General features: G+C 44.4%; 1 protein-coding gene across 1 annotated transcript in view; it reads right to left on the bottom strand.

Annotated features, from left to right (window-relative positions):
* The window catches only part of HAS2 (hyaluronan synthase 2), a 90643-nt gene extending 85241 nt beyond the window's left edge, over positions 1-5402 (bottom strand). Inside the window, exon 1 of the mRNA XM_038745471.1 lies at positions 5325-5402. The gene's annotated coding sequence lies outside the window, so the exon portion shown is untranslated. The remainder of the gene's footprint in view (positions 1-5324) is intronic.
* Positions 5403-7584: the final 2182 nt, after the last annotated feature.

Raw genomic sequence — 7584 nt, forward strand, 5'->3', positions numbered from 1 at the left:
CTGTTCTCCCTCTTATTTAGACTGTGAGCCCCATGTGGAACCTGATTCTCTTGTATCTACCACAGTGATTAGTACAGTGCTTGGCACATTGTACGCACTTAACCGTATGGTTGAATTGATGAAATCATCATATTTCGTATTTATTGAGCGCTTACTGTGTGCAGAGCACTGTACTAAGCACTTGGGAAGTACAAGTTGGCAACATATAGAGACAGTCCCTACCCAACAGTGGGCTCACAGTCTAATGAAATGCCATTATTATTATTACCTGGTCAGGGTCAAAGGAGGGAATTATTTTTTTTTCCTCCGAGGTATGCAGAAGACAGGCCAGAGCTGCATCAACAGCACCTCTTAGTGGTGGTGGAAAGCATTAGGCAGAGTAAACCCATGAGAATCACATGAAGAACAAACTCACTTTGAAGACTTTTTTTTCCTTTAGCAAACCAGGCTTAGCATTTCTTTTTCTTAAAATAAAAATGGTATTTGTTAAGTAAGTACTATGTGCCAGGCCTTGTATTAAGAGCTGGGGTAGAAATAAACTAATCAGAATGGACACAATCCATGGTGTAGTGGTGTAGTGGATCGAGACCGGGCCTTGGAGTCAGAAGGTCCTGGGTTTTAGTTCCGTCTATGCCATTTGTGTGCTGTGTGACCTTGGGTAGTCACTTCACTTCTCTGTACCTCAGTAACCTCATCTGTAAAATGGACATAAGGACTGTGAGCCCTATGTGTGATATGGACTGTGTGCAACCTGATTAGCTCCTATCTACTTCAATGCTTAGAACAGTTCCAGGCACATAGTAAGCACTTAACAAATACCATTACAACCACAGTATTAAGTGCTGCGGTAGATACAAGTTTATCCCGATGCATATTCCCTGCCCTCAACGACTTTAAAATGGGGATTAAGACTGTGAGTCCCATTTGGGACATGGACTGTGTCCAACCTGATCAACTGGTATATGCCCTGGCTCTTAGCACAGTGCCTGGCACATAGGAAAGGGCTTAACAAATACCATTTTAAAAAAAGGAGCATTCAGAAAGGTAGGATGAGAGTCTTACTACTCAGTGAAGAGAACTTCCAACTAATCCTGTTTTCCACTACAAACATCTGGGTAAGCTCATTGTGAGCAGGAACGTGTCTACCAACTCTGTTGTGTTGTCCTTTCCTCAATACTCAGCACAGTGCTCTGCACCCAGTAAGCACTCAATAAATATCATTGACTGATTGACTCTAGACTGTCCCTCTGGACTGTAAGCTTGTTGTGGGCAGGGAACAGGTCTACAGACTCCGTTCTATTGTGCTCTCCCAAGCACTTAGTCCAGTGCTGTGCACACAGTAAGAGCTCAATAAATACCATCAAATTGATTGATTAATTGGTTAAAACCTGAGGAAATGGTGAGACGTGGGAGTCCCGAGGTGGAGCTCATCACTTATAGCCTTGATTAATTCATGTGAAGAGTCTATGCATCATCACCCGGTAGCCTGCCCTGTGAACCTGATGCCGACAGGCTTTTCCTGGTGGTCAGGACTTGTTCTCTGCAGATTCGGGGCCTGTATGGCTTTAGAAGTCTGAAGTTTCCTCACCTCTGCCGTCAGCAGGAGCATCTGAAGCACCAGAATCGAATTACCCAGTGATCTGCGAAGTGCAGTTCAGTGAGAAGTTAGCTGGCATAATTCATCTTCTAGACTGTGAGCCCCCTGTTGGGTAGGGACCATCTCTATATGTTGCCAACTTGTACTTCCCAAGCGCTTAGTACAGTGCTCTGCACACAGTAAGCGCTCAATAAATACAATTGAAAGAATGAATGTCCCACATAGAGCTCTCAATCTCAATCCCCATTATACAGATGAGGTAACTGAGGCCGGGAGAAGTGAAGTGAGTTGCCCAAGGTCACACAGAAGGCAAGCAGCAAAGCTGGGGTTAGAACCCATGACCTTCTGACTCCCAAGTCCATGCTCTATCCACTATGCTATGCTGCTTCTCATAAGATTTTGGTGTCCGGCTGTGACATTTAAAAGAATGTTTATGGCAATGCAATTGTGGTAAAATAGCATATCACTGCCAGTTAGATTTGATGGCTCTACTTTATGGGGCATCTCTGATTCAATTACAGCACTCAGTTGCTCAGACAGAGTTTCCCTGAGTCTTTAAACCTTTAACCCTGTGCAGGCCAGCAGCAAGACTTGGGGCTAAAGATCAGGACACTTTGAGACTGCCTCTGACCCACTGAGGTAACTCCCTCTGACTGCCTGATGTCACATCACCTACCTCATAGGATAGAAATCTCATATCCCAATCAACAGGCCTCGTTCTACCTCTAGATTGTAAACCCACTCTAGGCAGGGAATGTGTCTACCAACTCTGTCATATTTTACTCTCCCAAGTGCTCAGTACAGTGCTCTGCACACAGGAAGCACTCAATAAATACCACTGATTGACTGACTGTACACTGTCTCTCTTGGGCTATAAGCCCATTGTGGGCAGGGAATGTGTCTACCAACTCTGTCTTATTGTAGTCTTCCAAGCTCTCAGTACAGTGCTGTGCACATGGTAAGTACTCAATAAATACCATTGTTTGATAGACTATAGACTACAAACGCACTGTGGGCAAGGAATATACTCAACAACTCTGTTGTAGTGTACTCTCCCAAGTGCTCAGTACAGGGCCTTCCACACAGAAAGTGCTCAATAAATTCCAATGATTAATTGATTCCCAGGCCCATGCCAGGCAACACTCTTTCTCTGGCAGATGGCATTCTATTTTCTCAGAGAGATGGCATTCTATCCTGAAAGCTGGCATTTTTGAAAGAATATTAGAGAAGTAGCATGGCCTAGTGGATAGAGCCTGAACCTAGGAGTTGGAAGGACCTGAGTTCTAATCCCAGCTCTGACACATCTACTTTGTGACCTTAGGGAAGAAGTCACGTCACTTCTCTGTGCCTCAGTTACCTCATCTGTAAAATGGAGATTAAGACAGTGAGCCCAATGTGGAACAGGGACTGTGTCCAATCTAATTATCTTGTATCTACCCTGGTGCTTAGTACAGTGGCTGGCACACAGTAAGTGCTTAACAAATGCCATTAAAAACAAAATAAAAAGACTGCTCACCAACCTCCCAACAGCATCTCATCAAAGGCCATCGTGCAAACAGACATCAGGGAAGATGTGAGCTTGTCAGCAGAGCAAGAGTTAAAGCTTTAAAAATAAAAGCCAAAAATGGAGGAATGAAGTGGCTAACTAAATGGCTTGGGTAATTGGCTTGCTATAAGATTCCTGCTCAGCTGGAGGCTGACTCATCAGGTACAGACCTCACTCACCTGACTTTGGCCATTGTTAAGGTTCAGTGCAGCCAAGCTGAAAGAGAAATAGATACGGCTTCTGGGTGTCTGTAGCTGCCCTATCTGTTCTTGGCTTGGCCACTGTAAACTGAGGAGAATCTACTTCCCCAAGCAAGTCGACTTCAACTCACTCTGCTCTCCTACTACAACCCAGACTGAGCACTTCAATCCCATAACACCAACATACTCACTGTACCTCAATTAAATCTACTTCACCCCCAACCTCTCACCCATGTCCTGCCTCTTGCCTGGAACTCCTTCCCTCTTTATATCTGACAGATAATCCCTCTCTCCTGCTTTAAAGCCTTACTAAAGGTACGTCTCTGCCAAGAGGCTTTCCCTGACTAGGCCCTCATTTTCTCTTCTCCCACTCCCATTTGTGTCAATCTCGCACTTGGATTTGAACCCTTTATTCACCCCACTCTCAGTCCCACAGCACTTATTATCTGTTATTCATTTATTCATATTAATGTCTGTCTCCTCTCTAGACTGTAAACTTGTTTTTGTTTTGTTTTAATTGTATTTAATGGTTTAGTGCTTACCGTGTGCCGGGCACTATACTAAGTGCTGGGGTAGATATAAAGTTGGACACAGTTTATGTCCTACATAAGGGTCACAGTCTTAATCCCCATTTTACAGATGAGGTAACTAAGGCACAGAGAAGTGAAGTGACTTGTCCAAGGTCAACACAACAGATAAATGGCAGAGTCACAATTAGAACCCAGGTCCTTCTACTCCCAGGTCCATGCTCTTTCCACTAGACCACACTGCTTCCCCAAGAAGAGTTGCTCCCTGTGGTCAGGGGACATGTCAACCAACTCTGTTATATTGTATTCTCCCAAGCACATAGTACAATGCTTTGCACATAGTAAGAACTCAATAACTATGATATGTCATCCTCACCCCCAACTCCTGCTGTGAGATGATACTTGCAAAGACAATTCCCTGGGAAACCAGGAATTTAAAATGTAGGATTAATGACCATAAAGTCCAAGGTTGTTAGCTGATCCAGAATATAGCATGTTTCCCTGCTCTGGCATTTTCACTGCAAACTCCACTGCAAACATCTACAGATTGGACCTGGTCAGTAATCTGGTTATGAAGTAAAACTAGTCCACCAGGCTCCCAGTGTCCTATACACTCTGTCAGCTCAAATTGGACAGGAGATTAGTGTTTCTGGTAGTCTTACACCAAACTTTCCCAGTTTATGAAGTTGGGATGATAAATGCTCTTTAAGGTCAAACAGGTGGGAGCCAATGGCCAGAGGAGGATTCAAGCCTCTGTCAATCAATATAATTTATTGAGCTCTTACTATATTCAGAGCACTGTACTAAGTGTTTGTGAGAGTACGATAAAATGGAATTAGCGGACACGTTCCCTGCTCATAGTGAGCTTACAGTCTAGAGGGGGAGACAGACATTAATAATCAAATCACTCAATCAGTGGTATTTACTGAGTACTTACTCTGTTTAGAATGCTGAGCTAAGTGTTTGTGAGAATACAATAGAACAGAATTAGTGGACACTTCCCTGTCACTAAGAAGAGCGGGGGTTCAGGTTGGGGGGTGTCTATAACTGGTGACTTATGGTCTTTGTATAGTACTTTGATTTTTCTGTAGCACAGTTCATAATAATGATAATGATATTTGTGGTTTCTGTTAAGCACTTACTATGTTCCAAGCACTGTTCTAAGTGCTGAGGTAGATACAAGATACTCAGGGCCCACGGTCCAAGTAGGAGGGAGAACAGGTACTGGATCCCCATTTTGCAGATGAGAGGCCCAGAGAAGTGAAGTCACACAGCAGACACATGGCAGAGCTGGGATTAGAACCCAGATTCTCTGACTCCCAGGCCAATGCTCTAACCAGCTGCTTCTCTATTTATCTCATTTTGTTCTTACAACATCTTCATGAAGCACAGCGAGAGCCGGTATTAGTATTTCCTTATTACAGATGTGGAAATTGAGGAGTTAATTGACTTACCACAGGTCACAGCACAGGCCAGCAACAGAGGTGGAATTCAAACCCAGGTCTTCTGACTCCTAGACCTGTGTGCTTTCCTGTAGGCCACTCTACCTCTCTTCCCAGAGAAAAATCCCGGCTCGGAGTCAGGGAAGGTTGTGTGAGCAGTGGGCTGAGATGGATTCGGGCCTTGGTGGCGCGCATTCATCAGAGGTAGAAAAGGCTGGTGATTTGCTGATTGGAATAGAATAGCTGCTCCGTGTAATCATTGTTTCTTGCTAGGAGGCAGACCTCCCATCGACTGAAACAAAATCTCCCAAATCCCACAAAGACCACTTAGTGTCCACGTAGGGCAGGGTGCTTTGGGCTTAAGGATAATGACGCTTTGTTCTGACCTGAGACAAGACTCGCACTGTACTGTCGCCGAACCTCTTGGAGGAAGAATCTGTTTTGCCCCGGGAGTGGCTGAAATCTTGGGGGGAAACATGATTTGGGGGGGGGGGACTCACAGGGCTTCTGGTGTGGGTCTCTAGACCTCTAGACTGTAAAGGTCTTTGTTGGCAGAGCATGAGTCTGTTTAGTCACTGTGACCCTGGGCAAGTCATTATGACCCTGGGCAAGTCACCGTGACCCTGAGCAAGTTACTGTGACCCTGAGCGAGTCACTTCATTTCTCTGTACCTCAGTTACCTCATCTGTAAAATGGGGATTGAGACTGTGAGTCCCCCATGTGACAGGGACTGTGTCTGACTTGATTTGCTTGTACCCATCCCAGCACTTAGTACAATGTCTGGTGCATATTAAGCGCCTAACAATCAATCAATCAATCAATCAATCGTATTTATTGAGTGCTTACTGTGTGCAGAGCACTGTACTAAGCGCTTGGGAAGTACAAGTTGGCAACATATAGAGACAGTCCCTACCCAACAGTGGGCTCACAGTCTAAAAGGGGGAGACAGAGAACAAAACCGAACATACTAACAAAATAAAATAAATAGAATAGATATGTACAGGTAAAATAAATAAATAAATAAACAAGTAAATAAATAAATAAATAAGTACAAACATATATACATATATACAGGTGCTGTGGGGAAGGGAAGGAGATAAGATGGGGGAGATAATAATACCATCATTATTATTATTGTTGTATTGGACTCTCCCAAGAGCTTAGTATTCATTCAATCACATTTATTGAGCACTTACCGTGTGCACAGCACTGTATTAAGCACTGGGGAGAGTACACTACAGCAATAAACAGACCCATTCCCTGTCCACAGCAAGCTTACAGTCTAGTGGGGAAGATAGACATTAATAGAAATCAATAAATGACAGATATGGAAATAAGTGCTGTGGGGCAGGGTGGGCAGATAAATTAAGGGAACAAGTCAGGGAGTGCTCTATACACAGCAAATGCTCAGTAAATACTACTGACTGCCTGGTTGTGAGCCCCCTCTGCTGCCTGGCCAGACCTAGACCTAGGGGCCATGGAGGGGCTGCAGGGGGCAGCAGGAAGATTAAGGAATAGAGTATGGGTCCGGGAGTCAGAAGGACCTGTGTTCTAATCGCTGCTCTGCCAAGGTTTTGTGACCTTGGGCAAGTCATTTCACTTCTCTGGGCCTTGGTTTCTTCATCAGTAAAATGGGGATTAAGACTGTGGGATATGGACTGTGTCCAACCTGATAGTCTTGGATCTACCCCAAGCACTTAGGACAGTGCCTGGCACCTAGTAAGTGCTTAACAAATACAAAAGAGGGGTGTCATTTCTGCTGCCCAGAGCTAAGTAGCCAGGCCTGCTGGAGGGGGATCCAGGAATGGACAGACTACTCTTCCCCTGTGACCTGGCCAATTAGGATCCTGAATGGAATGGCTTAGTTAGGACAATCCCAAATGAAGATTTGGAAGATTGGAATGGTGACTAAAGAAGACTCCCCTTACAGTACTGTAGACTAGACTCAAAGCTCCTTGCAGGCAAGGAATATGCCTACCAACTCTGCTATGCTGAACTCTCTCAAGCACTTAGTACAGTTCTCTGCACAAATATTAAGCACTCAATAAATACCATCAATTGACTGATCCACTTCCTACCACAGGTAGCCTAATCCTCTCATTCTGAGGAATGAGCCCTGAATCTTTCCCTCTTCAAATTGAGCACAATCTCAATCCACCTAACAATCACTTATTGAGAGATTACTTTGTATAGAGTACTGTACTAAGCACTTGGCAGAGTCCAATATAATAGAGTTGAAAGACACGTTCCCCTCCCTCAAGGGGCTTACAGT

Source organism: Tachyglossus aculeatus, chromosome 4, assembly GCF_015852505.1.
Source record: "Tachyglossus aculeatus isolate mTacAcu1 chromosome 4, mTacAcu1.pri, whole genome shotgun sequence".
Classification (NCBI taxonomy): domain Eukaryota; kingdom Metazoa; phylum Chordata; class Mammalia; order Monotremata; family Tachyglossidae; genus Tachyglossus; species Tachyglossus aculeatus.